Consider the following 19,726-nt stretch of genomic DNA (forward strand, 5'->3'; position numbering starts at 1 on the left):
ATATTCGCATTGAGGTCCCTCAGGTCCACACAGAGTCTTATGCTGTTCCCTTTATCCTTGGCCATGATGACAATTGGGGCCAACCAGGCTGAACTCTCAATTTCTGTGATGACCCCCTCTCTGACTAGCCTCTGCAGTTCCTGCTGAAGGGGCTCTCTCATGCGCAATGGTATAGACCTCGTCTTGTGCACCACTGGTACTGCCCCATCCTTTAGCACTATCTTGTGCATGTAATTCTTAAAGACACCCAATCTGTCACTGAACACTTCTTTGAACTCTTTAGTGAGATCCTCTGATATTCCCACAGGATCAATTAACAACACCTGCTCTCTGTTGTTTGGATCAAGAGTGATGCCTAACTGCTTCTGATGTTTCCAACTCAGTAGGGTCGATCCTCTCGTTGACACATACACCTTTCCTATAGTGTGTCTATCTTTGAATGAGATTCTCATGGTCAACATGCCCTCAAGTGGAATTTTCCCCTCGTTGTAACCCTTTGGACTGATGTCTGGTGGCAACAATTTTACAGAACGGTTGGCGAATTTATCATCAAACATTTTTTTGTCTACTAAAGTATATGGGGAGCATGAATCTGCATACATGCTAAACAACTCTCCATCAAGTAAAACATCACATTTAGGGTAAGCCTCATCACTGTTATCTTCCTCATCCCCCACTTGGAAAACATAAGACTTTTCCCTTTCCTCTTCCTGGGGTGACTCTTCTATGACATGCACTGCTTTTCCAGGAGCCTTACACACCTTGGAAAAATGTCCCCACCTGTTGCACTTTCTACACTGTACATTCCTTGCCGGACATTTCCAGTTGTTTGCCATGTGATTGGGACTACCACATTTATAACACACAGAGGAACTAGACTTGCTGCGATTAACCTCTTTACTTTTGTCACCTACTTTACAAACTGTTTCACCCTCAGTACTAGATTTGCTTTCAGATCTCTCTCTGTTTGTCCCCTCAGGGGCTCTCATTTCCCTCATGCATCGTGCTGTGTGCTCTAGACCCTTAGCTATGTTTACTGCTTCCTCTAGATTAGGGTTCTTGGTAAGCAGTTCCTCTTGTATCTTGTAGTCATTGGTGCATCTCACCAGTTGGTCTCTTATTAAAGAATCCGTGAGTTGACCAAACTCACACGTGGCGGACAATCCTCTCAATACCGCTATATAATTGCTCACTTTCTCCTCCCTCTTCTGCACTCTCTTAAAGAACTTATGTCTTTCCATCACCACATTTATTTTCTCCTTAAAATGAGACGCTAGTTCCCTCAGCGTGCTTTCATAAACATTGACACCTTCGTCCACTTCCTCTTGCTCATCCTCAATCAATCTCCCAGTTATGTCCTCGTATATTTTCCTCCCATGTGTGCCCAAATTGTGTAGCAATATATGTTGTTTCCTTATATTGGTGTAGTTGCTACCCCCAATTGCTATCAGATAAGATTTAAAGATACCTTCCCACCTCCTCCATGGGATAACTGGTTCTCCTAACTCATTGAGGAAAGGTGGAGGTTGGCTCATTCCTGCACCTGCCATTGCCATGTATTTCCTAAAAACCTAGTGGGAATATGTTATCTCAGCTAAGGGTAACAATATATGAAAGGGTAGGGAAAAATATTTGAGCCAACTCTCCACAGTAGCTGCCAATGTTAAACTGAGGGATTTTCACTCGCATTTGCCATAAATCTTCCCTTTTATAACTTTGCCACCTAATACTTGTACCACTTTGAGACCATAACATTGACACAGAGGTTTAAGCAGTCCTCTTTCTGTCTCCACAGTTACAAGAATTTTGTCCAATTAAACTGCCTGCTTTTTCTCCTGCAGGCGGGAACTTCCTGTGGAGAAGCTTCCTCTCAAGAATGTTCCAGTCAGAGAGAAGTCGGCTTTTGAAATGGCGCTGTTATCCCTTGAAACGCACTTCACTGGACTGCTGCCCCTCACAATACCTCAGCACAATGCCCTCACCAGAGTGGGAAGCGAACATAAAACTCGGAGTCCCCACATGGGGATTGCAGGTGAGCGCTCCGCTAGCGTAGAGGATTATTCAGCGCTGTTTAACAGTGCGCGCAGGGAGCTTTGAAGTGAAGCCAATCACTCATGAACAGTAAGCGCCGAGACAGCTTGTCCACGCTGGAGCCTCGCGCTGTGTGGTAAACTACGAGCTTGTCACAGCAGAAAACAGGCTAAAAATGTACCACAGACCACCTTCAAACTGTGCTCGTGTGAAAGGTTCAGTCATGACCATTAGTGTCTACGTACAGCGCGCACTTCCCCTCTGCTTTAAGCTTGTGCCCGACCGGCACACGGGAATGAGCGCACTCTCACCCCCTTTTCCTTTCTTCAACTCAGCTTTAGTTCCTTCTTAAAATTTCCCAGCAGAAACAGGAAGCACGATGCCCGACCTGGCAACCGATTGCATTAACTCCCACAACAATGTTATTTTAAAAATTAGTCTCTGACTGGAGACAGCTCCCGACCTCTTTCAGCCTGAAATCCACCCTCATATATTATTGACAAACCCTGTCAAAAAGATAGCGCTGTGCCCGACCTGGCACTCGATCCAGTCGACAACCCCCACCAAGATTGGAAATATAATTCTTTTTCCGATAGTCTATGAACTTGGTTTGCTTTGATAAGCCTTGTCACCTTACTTGTTTGATTTACACAGCATTCGTGACAGCAGGAAAGGGTTGCTCGCGCTCATGTTCTTTTCTCACAGGCTCCGTGGATATTTTCTTTTACTTGACAAGCGCTCAGTAAACACCAGGGAAACGGCAGTCACTGTCCCTGGCCCAGTTTCCTTCTCCTCGTCGCCAAGAAATGTAGTGACGAATGACACCAGAGTCAAGTGTCAATTTCTTTATTGCCAGAATAACACACAGACTGCCGTCAGCTTGTCAACCTGGAGGCCCGGGTCACTGTGTCAACATTCCACAGCGAGCGCCTGGCGGTCCAGGGGAATGTACCAACATGGGGTAAAGAGGAGGGGGGAAAACAGGGAACAGGGGAAAGGGAAAGGGGCATTAACTTCAGTTACAACACTATGCTTAAAAACTTTGATAGAAAAACAGACATTTGAGGTGAGCAGATCTAGAGTGTCGCTGGTGTTGAGAGTGCTCTAACAGGAGCTGTTTTCCACCTAAACTGAGACCTACCCAGAGTTCTCTCCTTCTTTTTTGCATAATTTATGCGTCACTCTATGCCTGAAAGGGTTTTGTTTTGACTTAATACTGGGTGCTCCCTTGTGTCTGGACAAAGCTATACCTCTCTGAAGAGCTCTAATTAGAGCGAAACACGGTGTCAGGGGTTGCTTTTAATCATTTCAGGTTGGCTTGAGTTGGTATTTTACCAATTCAAAGCTGTAACATTGTGCCTGGAGTGATAAATGGCTTTTGTTATTTGACAGCTCGGCAAGGACTGCACTGTACTAGTCCTATGCTTAAAGACTTTGCTGTTTAAATGGCGAAAGACTTTGTCATTTTCTATCTCGGCATGGATAGCACTGTCTAATCCTATGCTTAAAAACTTTGATAGAAAAACAGACATTTGAGGTGAGCAGATCTAGAGTGTCGCTGGTGTTGAGAGTGCTCTAACAGGAGCTGTTTTCCACCTAAACTGAGACCTACCCAGAGTTCTCTCCTTCTTTTTTGCATAATTTATGCGTCACTCTATGCCTGAAAGGGTTTTGTTTTGACGTAATACTGGGTGCTCCCTTGTGTCTGGACAAAGCTATACCTCTCTGAAGAGCTCTAATTAGAGCGAAACACGGTGTCAGGGGTTGCTTTTAATCATTTCAGGTTGGCTTGAGTTGGTAGTTTACCAATTCAAAGCTGTAACATTGTGCCTGGAGTGATAAATGGCTTTTGTTATTTGACAGCTCGGCAAGGACTGCACTGTACTAGTCCTATTCTTAAAGACTTTGCTGTTTAAATGGCGAAAGACTTTGTCATTTTCTATCTCGGCATGGATAGCACTGTCTAATCCTATGCTTAAAAACTTTGATAGAGAAACAGACATTTGAGGTGAGCAGATCTAGAGTGTCGCTGGTGTTGAGAGTGCTCTAACAGGAGCTGTTTTCCACCTAAACTGAGACATACCCAGAGTTCTCTTCTTCTTTTTTGCATAATTTATGCGTCACTCTATGCCTGAAAGGGTTTTGTTTTGATATATATATATATATATATATATATATATATGTTTTGAAAATATATATTTTGTTATAACTTAAATTAATTATTTAATAATTTTAAGGTTATTTAAGTATTTTTAAGTATAATTTAGTTAATTATTTGTAATATTTAATTAATTTTACATTATTTTTAAGATATTTAAAAAAAAATCGATATTTTGAATAACTATATTTTTTAAAACTATATTTCTGATTCGATATTTTTGTACTTACCTGTTTGTAGATAGGAATTCGATATTTTTGCATTCTATATTTTTTCTTCTATATTTTGGTAATTCTATATTTATAAATTCGACATTATGTCAGTGATCCAGCTACAAACTAATAGAAGAACGAAAGGATCAATCTGAATTGAAGGAGGTAACCAATATTACAACAACCATTTCTGCCAATAGTAATATTTCGTTCTTTTAAGAGTAGGTCCAAGGTTACATAAAGCTGTAGCAGATCCACCCCACATTAGGCGCCGTTGATATGTTTACTGGATTTTGTTTGAGAACGCAGTCCAGAAATGGGTTTCTACACCCTCTGGCACTGAAGACATAGTCAATATGCCAACCGAGGCAGAAAACCTCATACACTGAAATCACTCTGCAACCCACTGAACATTACTTGAATGAGGTGTGTTCTAGATAACAGTTCTTTGAGATTTCGCAGGGATAGTTAGCGAGACCAAAACCCTCTTTCATCACGTAAAGACACTCTCCAGTACACTAGCAAACCAGGGATACATGTACACAATTTTTTTTGTTGATATTTTTTACTGTTTTAGAGGAGAAAAGTTGCTAAGCAAAGCAGACTTATCCTTCTTCCATGGTGAAATGAGTAACTGGTGTCTGTGTGACACCAGGAAGAGCCACTCTGAAGGGATCTGCTCTAAACATATTCCCTCAATGGTGGATCTGGAGACAAAGAAGTAAGATGGAGGAAGAAAAGCAGAATCTTACCCTCAGCTTTCTTACCACCTTCTTAGTTATTTTCTTTCTGTCTTCGCTCAGAAGATGCATCAACCAACCTCTTTAATGTTTTCATCACAGTGCTATTAATCGCTCCCTCCCCCAAAACTTTCAACTCCCTCCACCTGTTTCCTGATTTGATTAAATTAACGTTACTTGTATGCATGTTATGTTATGCAAATGTTGTTGGAATTCAAAGTGCTGTAACACCACTTGGGGAGGAATGCTAGAAAAAAACACTGTAAATGAATACAAACATATGTTCATCACTCTAATGACAGGTGCACTGAATGTGATTGAAACCATTCTTCTTTACACGTTTTTTCTTTTTTAATCATCAAAACCAAGATGGTGAGTACGGACTTTAAGGTCATTAATTAAAAAAATAATACACAAAAGGGGCCCCAGGTACCAGAGGAGTCTGGACTTGAGGTACAGTGGGACTAGCTAACATCATACCAGGGTGCAGGTTTAGCACCCCTAAATGATAAAATGATTGCACTAGCTAGGACTGCAGGTGAAGGCTACATGGAGTTCCCACCTTGAGACCAATGGGGCGTGTAGATCAATTAAAGGGTGATCCACTGTAGACCTCTCTTTACCCGGTTGTGCATTGTGAGATGAATTGTGACATCCTTTACTGGATTGTCCTTAAATGCCTCCCTTTTGCAAAAATATTTCTTGGGCACAAAAAGCATGTCTTTCATTAGGGGCCCCTCAAATTAAATCATAACAACTCAAAATACAGAAAAGTACCAGTGTCAATAGACAAACATTATGGGGTACTGGAAAGCTTGTTTATCAGCCAGGGGACCGTTATATTAACAGTGTGTCCCTTCTAGAGGGACAGAGAAAACTTTCACATCTGGCTCAACCCTAAACCCAGGAGGCCTTACATGTACTAAAGGTACTAGTTCTGCAACTTTCATGGGAATGTGACAGGGTGACATGATTTCACACACAGGAATAAAAGTTAAAAAAAGAAAAATGAAACATACATTGGTGCTTCTCAAAGCATTAAAACAGAGTAGAGAGAATGTTTGTGTTATTTCAGTATTCTCACATCTCCTAGTGTGCGACATCTTGTTGGAAAAGCTGTGAGCTCCAACATTTGCTGTTCTAATTCAAGAGGAAAAGTCAAACTGCGCTTCTCACACTGGGACAAGCAGTGTGTGAGTGGTGGGCCACTGGCTGCGGAAGGTTCTGAGATGCTAATGACATTCCGTCAATTGCAGAAGGAAGCAGATTGTAAATAACCCCCATGACCCAATGTAAGGTTGCCATCTGGCGCCAGAATATTAAGGCATCATGTTTCCAGTCCTAGGCTTTTCTGTTACAAATCATTATTATCCCTTGTGTTAGTTGAACTTGTCTAATGGAAGCCGGCCAAGGTTACAACTCCCAGATTGCATCAGATATTTGCACAGGGTGCATGAGACTAAGGGCCATATGTATCAAGCTAATTAGCATTCGCAAAGGCCGAAATTCGCTAAATGGTATGTATGAAACATTTTCGCAGCAAAATAAGGAAACGCACATTTTGCTATACCTTATTTTGCGATTGCACTTAAGGAATCGCAAATTTTGCGATTCCTTAAATGCAATGTATCAAAGAAATATTTATGCAAAAATGCCAATAAGGATTCGCAGATTACCACCAACTTCTAGTTGGTGGTAAGTTACGAATTCTTTAAAAAAAGCTATTTATTTAAATTCCAAGGGTGCCATATGACGCTCATACATGGGCATGTATGTGCACCATATGCACACACATGTCTTTTTCAGGGGTGCAGCAGGGTGTTCTTGTGACACCCCTGCACCCTTGAAAATATTCGCAATTTGCGATTAGCAAATTGCTAATCGCAAATATCCCCTTCATTCCTATGGGCCTCCTGGACCATAGAAATGAATGGGAAAATTGCGATTAGCAATTTGCTAATTGCAATTTAGGAATGATAAGGAATCGCTAAAAAGAAGCGATTTCCTACATACATACCGTTTTGCGATTTCTAAATAGCGATTCCTTAAAATTCGCTATTTAGGAATCGCTAAACGGTATGATGATACATATGGCCCTAAATCTAAAGGTAGCATGTTGGAGTCATGAAGAGTTTCATGCCACCACAAAAACACTCCCACAAACACGCATGTCACACACACAAAATCAACATGCAGGCATGGGCACCTCTGAAATGTCTTGTGGGTCACATTTTGTGTTGTGCTTATGGATTCCTTTATTGATTGTCTTGGAGTGGAGATTATGGAAAATATGGTGACAAAATTACGATTAGACGCCACACTCGATTGCGCTTTACAAACACTGCTAGAGGCTATTACGGGACCACGCTGCAAAATTCTAAGACGGAAGACGCTGGACGTTAAAAGCGAAAGTGGAATTGGGCCACATTAAGATGGAGTGCTAAACCCTGGAACATCTGAAGTTTTCACTAATAAGAAGGTTGCATGAATTACAGCGTCTGCAATGGTATTAGCGCTCTGCCCTCGTCGTTTTTCAAACTCATCACGGTCGAGAACAAAAGAACTGCCCACCTACACTTTACTAATTTTGGAGCCCACCCATTGTTCTTAGAAATAAGGTGGTACACGCCGCAAACAGGAATTTCTTCTTCTACATAATATAGATCTGGGATCGGCTGATCTCAAAATAAGGTCTAGTTCTAGGTACTGATGAGAAACCATAAATTATTTTTCGGGGTCGAAAGCTTTGACCATTTAATGACTTCACGAGTGAGAAAACCGACTGTCATGCCCACTTTTTTGTTTACAACCTTTGAATGAACTGTTTCTTTAAAAAAAAAATCGATTAAACTAATGGGTTGCCCTGGATTGCACACTATTTGGTCTTTGCCCAATTGCTAGAGTTGTATAAATAGCATTGAAAAAGTTTCCCCCGAGCTTTTCTGTTGTTTTTTCCTTTTTCTCCCTTTTCTCGTTACGTTTTTGGAACCTGAGCTTGTTAATTTGTTGAAATATGTATTATTTGTTGTTTAAATGTAGTCTTTTGTCGTAGAGTAAGTATGTTGTCTTCATATGTTTAAATACTTTGATTAGATGTAGCGTGGTGTGGTTCAGGTAAATATTTGAATAATCGTGTTTTGTGTTGACCAATGAAAAATGGTGAAAAATAATGAATTGACAGTTTTTCTAATGTAAATGAAAAGAAAATTGATGAACAGATCACAATGAGTTTCACAGGTAATAATAAAAAAATATTTTTGACAGAACATCGGTATTGGCATCTTTTTTGTTTTGGTTTATTAAAATTGGCCTAGCCTTACTGATTAAGGGCCAAACCCCTCTCTTGTTGAGCGGAATGTAGTGTTAGGCATTCTGTTTATGAACCAGCGCAGAGACGGATAGCAGCAGCAGGCCACTTTAAATAACTACACTGCTTTCCCCCTGTGTGAAATGCAGTGCCTTTTCTTCAGCACATACGACCAGCAGGCCACAGAGAAGAGGTGCAGTTCACCTCAAGAACTTCTGTCTCTCACTACAACCCAAACTGTCTTGTGTAGTTATTGCCTAAAAAGGGGCAGGAGACTTCATCCTACATTGCTTTTAGGTTTAAGGCTGCCTGTGTTTTAAGCATGAAATGATGTAATATGGGCTTTCTCCCACTTAAAAATCCCACACTCCATTGCAAGTTGATGGGGAAATAAGATTCACCAAGTTTTTTCCAGAACCCCCTCTACATTCGCCAAATGTTGCCATTGATGCGTCTATTGGAATCCTGCACAACTGCAAACTTATAGAACTGGTAACTTACTGGAAATCTTCATTTCTCTTAGTCCTTGTCTTCCTCTTGCCAGAACTTACAATGTGGTACCTTGTTCTGATGGCACGAATTACCTATCCCAGCAAATTAATAATTACATATACTGAACTGCTTAACTTCCTGATGTAGTGGTCCTAAATAGGCCTGGGCGGTAAATTCTGTTCCGCTTGTGGAATTTGGGTAATTTTGCGTTCTGCGGAGAACGCGAAATTGCCCAAAATGCTGCGTTCCACGACTTTTTGAATTTTTTTGCATGTTCGTGTTCTCAAATTCCTGTTTGCGAGATATTTCCCCCCCGAGCCCGCAAACAGCGATTGCGAACAGTAAAAAAGCATTGTGAACAAGCAATTCCGCATGTTCGCGGAATTTCTGCGAGTTCGCAGAGATTTTTTACCATTTTGCGGAGATTTGTGTAACGCGATTATGCAAATACTGCCCACCACTAGTCCTAAACCCCATCACCTTCCCAGGACATAAAGGTCGGCCCAAACAGAGGGAGTTCCTGTAAATACCAGGCTTCTTTCAGTCCTTGTGTACATTCAAAGTGGAAGGGGGGATTTAGGATTGTGATGAAGAAGCCCAGGTGACTTGTCTATCTTCCTTGTCCCAGTGCTTGTAATGTGATGAAGTACCCAAGTTTTAACATGTGATCACTAGGCCCAGATATAAGAAAAATTCATAAAGGTTTCCACCCAGTACCATAACACATTTTAATGCAAATGCCACAAAATACAAAAAGAATTCATGTAGGTATAATACTCAACACATCAGAATCAAAATCTACAGATGCATCTTCTCCAACATTTTTCTAATAATGTGTTATGAAGGTATGTGGGGCAAACCAAGTGGCTGCATTACAAATGCCCTTCACTGAAGAACTCTAAAAAGCTACCCATGGTGTGCATTCCCCAAGTAGAGTGCCTGGTACCAAACCTGGAAAGTAACACCCTCATTCTTCTTAAGATGTTGTGATAGCTAAAGGAATCCAATGACATACATCTTGGGAAGAAATAAATGGAGCAGAACGAAACACTACAAGTCTGGAAAAAACTTAAACAAATGTACATCAAACAATAAAGAACAAAGCTTGCCCACTCGAGGTCAAGAACAAATAACCAAAGACACCTAAGGGCTGCCTCCAGTAGGAAAAGAGTTTGTAATGTCGATAAAACAACTGGGAACATCGATGGAGGCTGGATCACCAATCTCTATTGGACTGGGGAACAGGAGCGTCTGAACTATTAATGGATTATCAAGTGTACCTGAACATAGTCAACCAAGATCTTCTTCACAACCTTTGAAATTAGAAGAATCAGGGATACACAGAAACAAGTCCTTTTGACCATTGGATTGCCACTAATTCATCCCCTGCATTCCTGGAGATGGAACTACAGAGCAGCGATACAGGACATTCCCAAGGCATGGAACGTCCTGGCAGATGGTGCTACGGATATGCTGTGGTTTCAAGCTCTTAACATCTTAGATCCTTTATATAAGTCTGATGGGTGTCTGTTGAAGAAGTAATATATTCATTTCCGTTCGTTTTACTTTGGAGAACCACTCCAAAGGCAACTAATTTTATACAGAACACAAACTATGTTCTGTATAAAATATGTTCTAACCTGATGACTGATACTAGACTGGGGTCTTCTAGTGAATAGTTTGTCCTTTCCCCTTGTGGTCGGTGTAAGTCACCGAGAGGCATATATAGAAACATTAAATGCTAACGTTGTTTGCATTACGCTCCGTTCATAAAGTCTTCAATAATGTGTGCTTGTGCTTCATTCATGGGAACTTATAGCTATATAACCATGAACCACATGGATGCGGTCCGCATACGTGTTAAAATTGTTCGATCGCGTGAAATAATCTTTGAGCGCGCTCGCTCTGTTTACAAGTTACACGTGATGGAATTCCCTTCTGGTATTTGAATTCCTTCCTGGTCCCGCCATTGGTCATCTCGTATCCCCTTCCAACTTAAATAGTGCATACTATCGCGTTGTTCGGTTCGCATCGTTTTTTCTGAGCGTATCCCGAGCCAGCACGAACTAGACGAAACTGTCTGTATCGCACGGTGAATATTTAAGGTAAATAATGCAAGAGTGCATTTAAATGACCGCGTTAGAGTGTCTTGCTCTAAGACTCTATAGGGGTAGTAATAATTAACTAACGCCTCCCGGTTTCCTATAGGAAAACACCGTCACAGGAGTTTCAAGCGGCAGCCCGATACATGCAATTTGTAACACGCAACGACAAGTATCGAACATTTTATACTCATCTATCTAAAACTAAGGTAACAACCACGAATTCCCAACAACGTATTGCGATTATTTGGATAAGAAGCAGGGCTTTAAGTGGGCCGGGTCTGTCCGGGTCTGAGCACCGGCAGTTCTTTTCAGGGGGCCTCGAAACGGGTCTCTTTCGGGCTCTGTTTTCAGGCCTCCAAAGGTAGTCCGTTTTCTTTTTTTTCCTCGACTGCAGTGAGAGCATGAACATCGATGTGCCCATGCTCACAAACAACTTCAGAAGCTCTGACTTCTTACTTTTTAACAGCGCCCCTTGCTGCACTTTCACCTGTACAGTAGGTGTGGCGCTGTCCCCGGACTCACGACACTCCCTCTCCCCGCCCCCGCCACTCGGCAGCAGAAGCCAGGAGCAGCAGTGTCACCGGGTCACACCGCCATCTTACAGGAAGACAAGCGGTCGGCAACTGCGTGGTAACTGGCACAGGATCATCTAAAAGCCCTTTGAATTAATTTTGTCCATGTGAAGAAGCTATTTTTCAGCATGCATTCCAACCTCCATAACTGATCACAAAACTACCACAAAGGCAGTGTGTCCAAATAGAACAGCGTTTTCATTTAATGACTGTGTTTTTTTGTCTCGGATCAGAAAGGCACAACCACATACCCTCAAATATTATTTATACATACAAGTGTGCTTCCATCGCCGTATTATTTGATATAAAGTAGCAAGGCAGGCACGCGAAAAACCACGTGCAGGCAGTAAATAAACATTCATACCGACAGCCGAAAAACCAGTCACCCCTCCCTCTGCCCCCAACTGCTGGAAGTGCTTTGCACTTAGTTACCGGCTGCAACGAAAATGAAAAGTAAATTTGGATGGTTTCTTTCACCAGAGAGATAAACGGTTGAGGGGGGGTCCGAGGGGAAAAAATTATTATAGACCTACTGGTACCTAGTCCCCCAACTAGACACTAAAACACACGGAAGGTACAGAAGGTCTCAGAAATACAGAGGGAGAGAAAAGAAAATAGCAAATCTCTCTATTGGGACCTAATAGTGTCCTCTTTACATGCCCAGAATACACAGTTAATCTGGAAACAACCAAGAAAACAAAAACAAGAGAAGATGCACAAGGAGAGGAAAAAGATACCCATCAGCCCACTCATAAGTGGAATCTCGTCATCTGGGTATATGTTGGTAAATGGTGTCCTCTAGGGTCTGCCTTGGAAACAATCCATAGGACTGCCTAGTGATGGACCCAGAACATTTCACCAACAGATGACAGTATATGAGCGGGAGGGGTTGAGGTTGCAGTGCTCAAAGAAAAAGAAGAAGAAAAGGAAAATAATCCAAGTGATTCTAAAAATACCTACGATGATGTCATGAGATACTTTATTAGGGCTGACCATCAAAGTGATATGGTTAAAAACAGTATGCTGATAGCATGTAAGGAATTGCTACCCACCAATGTTGTTATTCGGTCAACATGTTTCAGCCTCAAGGGCTTTCGTCAGGACCTATGGTGCTACTGCAACACTTACTTAAGTGATGTGAAAGTGGGATCTACATCTGCTTTCCAAACTGAAAAGAGTGTATCTTCTCCTGCATAGACACAATACAAAAGACAGAAACAGAGACATGGACAAATTATGTCAACAAAAATAAAGTGCACAGACTGCAAACTCTCGTTTCTATGGTCTTTATAATATGGCTATGAACACTTGAAAGACACTCACCCTTATTGTGGGGAGAGAAAACCTCACCTCACCTGGCCACTGCTCAGGAAGAAAGGGAGGCCACGCACTGGAAATAAACAGAACACTTAGAAAGTTATAACCAGTGGTAGTAGAAACACAATCTACAGACAAGAAAAACTGGATTCAAAACACATAAATCAGAGACACACATGGTGACACAATGGCCAGACTGGTTTCCTCTTGCATCAGGAAAGTATACCACAAAGCCTCACTGACTGCACTGCTTGCACAAACCTGTAGACCTATAAAGTACAAAGGCCCAGGTAGCCAGCCGCAGTCACTGGGAATAGAGGCGCCTACTCCTGTGCTTTCCACCTAGTACTCAAAGACCAAAGACCAAAGCAATAATGCTATTGACTGTACCACCACCACTGACCTCTCCGTCGTTGCCTCGGAGTGAAAACTGAGCCGAGGGGGAGGCGACGACTGATGGTCACACGCGATGTTAAATACACTGCAGTGGACCTGAAAGGAAACTCCTTTGTTTCAAAATTTGATTGGCTCATGTGTAGGCCAATGGGAATCGGCTCACAGGCAGCCAACCGTGACCTACACTGATAAGCCTGCAGTGGACCTGAAAGGAAATTCCTTTGTTTCAAAATTTGATTGGCTCATGTGTAGGCCAATGGGAATCGGCTCACAGGCAGCCAACCGTGACCTACACTGATAAGCCTGCAGTGGACCTGAAAGGAAACTCCTTTGTTTCAAAATTTGATTGGCTCATGTGTAGGCCAATGGGAATCGGCTCACAGGCAGCCAACCGTGACCTACACTGATAAGCCTGCAGTGGACCTGAAAGGAAACTCCTTTGTTTCAAAATTTGATTGGCTCATGTGTAGGCCAATGGGAATCGGCTCACAGGCAGCCAACCGTGACCTACACTGATAAGCCTGCAGTGGACCTGAAAGGAAACTCCTTTGTTTCAAAATTTGATTGGCTCATGTGTAGGCCAATGGGAATCGGCTCACAGGCAGCCAAACGTGACCTACACTGATAAGCCTGCAGTGGACCTGAAAGGAAACTCCTTTGTTTCAAAATTTGATTGGCTCATGTGTAGGCCAATGGGAATCGGCTCACAGGCAGCCAACCGTGACCAACACTGATAAGCCTCAGCCACATTAACAGGCCGACCGTGAGACATACCTCACGCGCATATGCGCACCAGTCAAATCGTAAGGCAGTAAGATGGTGTATAGATAGATAGAATACAACACACCATCTTAGATTTGAAACTCGATCGCTACAATGTGTCACATCTCCTAACGAACTCCTCAATTAGACGCCGCCGCACATTTGGGACTTCATATTGTAAGTAACATACGTCGATATATATGACTGTAGCCCCCTGCTTATGTACAATAAACCAGTGTAACGGCCTGCGGAATATAGTCTTTATAGAATGTTACTATCTTCCATGTAGGAGGAATGTCCGTTACTGCCATCTAGATCAAAAATACGTGGGTCTGTCTCTCTGCTTGGACAAGAATCTTAGGGCTGACACCATGATATTGTTCCATCTAGTACATGGGTACTCACAAACTTTCTCTCGGGGGCCAAATTTACAGTTTGGTTTGTGTCCGAGGGCCGCATCGGTGGGGGGGGGGGGGTCAGTGGGGGAGGGGGCGGGGCTAGAGCAACAACATAAAACTGACCATGAGGTTGATCACAGGTCCCTGCAGCGGACGACTTCGTCCACTGAGCCGTCCCAGCATACACACATCTCTCTCTCTCTTTCTCTCTCAGTCTCCCTCCCTCTCTCCCTCTCTCTAGCTCTCCCTCTCTCCCTCCCTCTCTCCTGTCTTCCTCTGTCTCACTCTGACTGTCTCACTCCTTCTCTCTCACTCTCTCTCTCACTCCCTCCCTCTCTCTCCCTCTCTCTCTCTCTCCCTACCTCTCCGTCTCCCTCCCTTTCCCTCCCTCTCTCTCTCCCTCCCTCTCCCTCCCTTTCCCTCCCTCTCACTCACTCTCCGTCTCACTCCCTTTCACTCCCTTTCCATCCCTCTCCCTCCATTTCCCTTCCTTTCCCTCCCTCTCCCTCCCTATCAGTCTCCCTCCCTTTCCCTCCCTCTCACTCCCTCTCACTCCCTCTCCGTCTCCTCCCTTTCCCTCTCTCTCACTCCCTCTCACTCCTTCTCCGTCTCCCTCTCTTTCACTCCCTCTCCGTCTCCCTCCCTTTCCCTCCCTCTCACTCCCTCTCCATCTCCCTCCCTTTCCCTCCCTCTCCCTCCATTTCCCTCCCTCTCCCTCCATTTCCCTCCCTTTCCCTCCATCTCACTCCCCATCAGTCTCCCTCCCTTTCCCTCCCTCTCACTCCTTCTCCTCCCTCTCCCTCCCTCTCCTTCCCTTTCCCTCCCTCTCCTTCCCTTTCCCTCCCTCTCCGTCTCCCTCCCTATCCCTCCCTTTCCCTCCCTCTCACTCCCTCTCTCTCACTCCCTCTCTCACTCCCTCTCCCTCCCTCCCTCTCTCACTCCCTCTCTCTCACTCCCTCTCTCTCACCCCCTCCCTCTCTCTCACTCCCTCTCACTCACTCACTCACTCCCTCACTCACTCACTCCCTCTCACTCACTCCCTCACTCACTCCCTCTCACTCACTCCCTCTCACTCACTACATCCCTCTCACTCACTCCCTCCCTCTCACTCCCTCCCACTCACTCACTCTCACTCCCTCCCACTCACTCACTCTCACTCACTCCCTCCCTCTCACTCACTCCCTCCCTCTCACTCACTCCCTCCCTCTCACTCACACCTTCCCTCTCACTCCCTCTCCCCCACTCACTCCCTCACTATCCCTCACTCACACACTCCCTCCCTCTCACTTTCTCCCTCTCACTCACTCCCTCCCTCCCTCTCCCTCCCTCTCACTCCCTCCCTACTTCCGTCTCACTCACTCCCTCTCCCTCACTCACTCCCTCTCCCTCACTCACTCATTCCCTCTCACTCACTCCCTCTCCCTCCCTCACTCCCTCTCACTCCCGCTCACTCACTCCCTCCCTCTCATTCACTCCCTCTCACTCACTCACTCCCTCTCACTCACTCCCTCTCACTCACTCCCTCTCACTCACTACATCCCTCTCATTCACTCCCTCCCTCTCACTCCCTCCCACTCACTCTCACTCCCTCCCACTCACTCGCTCACTCTCACTCACTCACTCCCTCTCACTCACTCACTCCCTCTCACTCACTCCCACTCCTTCCCTCTCACTCCCTCTCACTCACTCCCTCTCACTCACTCCCTCCCTCTCACTCCCTCTCACTCACTACATCCCTCTCATTCACTCCCTCCCTCTCACTCCCTCCCACTCACTCTCACTCCCTCCCACTCACTCGCTCACTCTCACTCACTCACTCCCTCTCACTCACTCCCTCCCTCTCACTCACTCCCACTCCTTCCCTCTCACTCCCTCTCACTCACTCCCACTCACTCACTCCCTCTCACTCACTCCCTCCCACTCACTCCCTCCCACTCACTCCCTCCCACTCCCAATCCCTCCCACTCCTTCCCTCTCACTCACTCCCTCCCTCTCACTCCCTCCCTCTCACTCACTCCCACTAACCCACTCCCTCTAACTCTCTCACTCCCTCTCACTCTTTCTCCGTCGCCCTCCCCCTCCCTTTCCCTCCCACTCCCTCTCCCTCTGTCACCTCACCCTGCCTGGGTGCCAGCCGGGGCACACACACACACACACACAGCCGCACCCGAGCACTTCACACGTCTTCAAAAGACCATTTGCATGTTAATGAGTCCTTTGTATTTCACCTCTTGGTAGGCCCCTGCAGCTTCACTCTGGCCATTGCTAGGATCGCCGCCGGCAGCCCCCACAGAGCAGCAGAGTTCTCGCGCTGCTGCAGACACGTAAAAAAAAAAAACATAAAACGCAGGTATAATGTCTCGGGGGTCCGCGGGCCGCCAGGGAAGGCTTGCCGGGCCGCCCCTGGCCCGCGGGCCGTACTATGAGTAGCCCTGATCTAGTAGGTAAACTTCCCCTTCTCCATCCATACTAGATAAGCTACTCTAGGTTGAGCTATGTTTGTATAAGGCGCCACGATCCCTAATAATATTCAGATAGAAAGTGGGCTGCATAATTATATAAATGAAAACCATTCTGGCTATATAGACCGATATTGCAGAGATAGTATAATCGAGTCTGACCTAAAACTATTATCAGGTCTGAAGTTATTATTCATCGGGAGAAATGTTTATAGACTCTTTAGCTTTTACCTCTTTTCTATCTATAGATACTTACCAGATTAGCAGCCGTTAATAGTCATTGATAATATGTTCAGACCTTAGTTGAGACGTATCCCTAAAACAGGCCTCTTCTTGTTTACAGACATTACCATATCTACACATGGGCACTGAATTCTGCCCTCATCGATATTCTGACCGAGCTGAAACCACAGAATATCAAAGTTTATTATTTCTCTCTAGGTAAGAAATTCCATATTGATACACATCCACAAACAAGGAAATAGATTTGTCAAGCTATAGATTCAATAATGTGCCAATATGAATAGGTTGACCTCTCTATAAGTCTGTAGAAACACATTACGATTAAATCAACCATATTAGGTCATTTTAGATCTTTTTGTAAAATTGTAAATATGAATGCAATGTAATATTGTATTGTTCTATTTTATATGTATCTAAATGTATATAATTGTGTAACAAAATTGTTTTTTCCATTTCCCAATTTTTTCCTCTGTTAAAAAATTCTTTCTTGTGAAGCTATGTGTTAGGATCTAGAAAGTTCGAAATATTAGTACATTCTCATAATGTATCAGGTTACATATAGTGCAAGTGTGTATGTATATATATATAATATTTTCTTTAGGATGGAATACCTGCATGATTAATGAGTTATCTGTGGAGACAGGCTCATATTTTGTATTATTTACATTGAGTTTGTATGTTTTATAGAGTAGTGGACGGCTACCTGTGGGAGAGGTGTGGCGCCGCGGCCAGGGCGACTGACGCTGGAATCTGGGGACCACGGTTCGATCCCCGGCTCCGGCGGCAGGTTAGCCCAGCACCAAGTGACTCTGGGCAATAGCTCGCTTAATCTTCCCGACGGCCCCCAGCGCCTAGAGACCCTTACGGGTGATTGTGCGCTTTACAAATGTGGACTTTACTACCTGATGAAGGCATCTATGCCGAAACGCGCGTTGTAGACATCTGCCGCACTGCCTGAGTCAACGTCTCTGTCTATCACCTGGAATTGTATATATTGTTGACTTTATAATAATTGATTTAGTTGTAATTAATTTTCTTTATTGCCATCCACTTTTATATAAGTTTGTATAATTCAAAAAAAAAAAAGAAAAATATGATGCATATAACAAGAATAAATAAATAATTTGATCTGTGAAAAAGTTCTATATTTATTGTTGTAGAATGCTTGTCTCATACATTTATATAGTTTAGATTTTGCAGGGTATTCTTCATGATTGCAATTGTTCATAAGTTTCTAGCTATAACTTCCTTATACTATTTTAACTAATCATACAGTAAACTAGTACTACTACTACAGAGGATGGCATGTAAACCCAGAGATACAGGTGATGCAAACATTCAGCTTAGATGACCCATACTCTCTCCACAACAGATAAACTGCTGTCGCAGATAAATTGCTGTCATGTAGAGAACTTTGGATTCCGTCTATAGACCAATCTTTTAGTCTGGAACTGCGAGGTCCTGGCCTGGATCGCCTCCCTGCTGACTCACATGAGCCATTACTACCTGGTTGTTCATCTTCACTTGGACTGCCCAACGCATGATTTTAGGAGAGAAATAGCTCAGAGCTAGATAAATGGCGGCAAACTCCTTGCAGTTGGAAGACCTTTGAATGTCTCGTATGGACCACTGACTCTGCACCCAACCTTTGCTGCTTTTGTCTGTTTTTAGGATCCAAGGGAGGAGCCAGGTAATCCCTTCCACTAACCACCAGTGAAGTGCTTCATGAATATGAGGAGTTTAAAAAAAAAAAAAAAAATTTCATTTCAAATACAAACGTATAATCAACAAATATACAAATGACAACTCAAATACAAATTTGAAACAGAAAGATACATAATACATACATAGAATAAGCCCCGTCCGCCGCTTATTTTTGAAACAAATATACCAGCAGCCAGTCTCTAAGCAATAGGACAGCCGAGGTCCACTCCAAAATCATACATTAAACCTTCAATACAAAAATAATAATTAACCCCCATTCAAAAAGATAAACAAAAAACCAAATCAAAAGAAACCAACCAAGCTTAGTACATCAAAGGACACACAGTTCAGATTACACAAATGTCTTCAGCAGTATATAAATACAATCAGATAACCTCCGCAGCGCTTCTAGGTGTGTAGCCCATCCCCTCCAGCATCACCTAAAGTCTAGGCTCCTATGTGGATTTACGCAACAAATATACCCTGAGTGGTTCCCAGAAATCTTTTGGTCTCAAACCGACCGGTAATTCTTCAGCATATGTAGTTAGATTATCTCGACAGTATACCAGGTCCGTCATCCATGCTTTGATCACAGGCCTGCGCTTGCTGCCCCATGTTATTGCTACCCTACGTGCTGCTAATAATAGTGCCAAACGTACAAACACCCCACTCACTCCTTTGATGTGTGGCACCCAGCAGAGCAGACACACAAGTGGAGTGCGTTGAATATCCACAGCTACCATCTCACTCAAGCAACCAACCACTGCCTCCCAGAATTCACACACCCTCTGACATTCCCTCGCCAAATGCAGAAAATCGGCCCCATCCTG

General features: G+C 43.7%; 1 long non-coding RNA gene across 1 annotated transcript; it reads left to right on the forward strand.

Moving 5' to 3' along the window:
• Positions 1-1,865: 1,865 nt before the first annotated feature.
• On the forward strand, positions 1,866-18,315 carry LOC144824479 (uncharacterized). The gene is made up of 3 exons (XR_013608970.1): positions 1,866-2,032; positions 17,293-17,390; positions 17,880-18,315. It is a non-coding gene; the product is annotated as an uncharacterized LOC144824479 (long non-coding RNA).
• The last annotated feature ends 1,411 nt before the right edge of the window (positions 18,316-19,726 follow it).

This window comes from Lissotriton helveticus, chromosome 3_1 (genome assembly GCF_964261635.1).
Source record: "Lissotriton helveticus chromosome 3_1, aLisHel1.1, whole genome shotgun sequence".
Taxonomy (NCBI): Eukaryota; Metazoa; Chordata; class Amphibia; order Caudata; family Salamandridae; genus Lissotriton; species Lissotriton helveticus.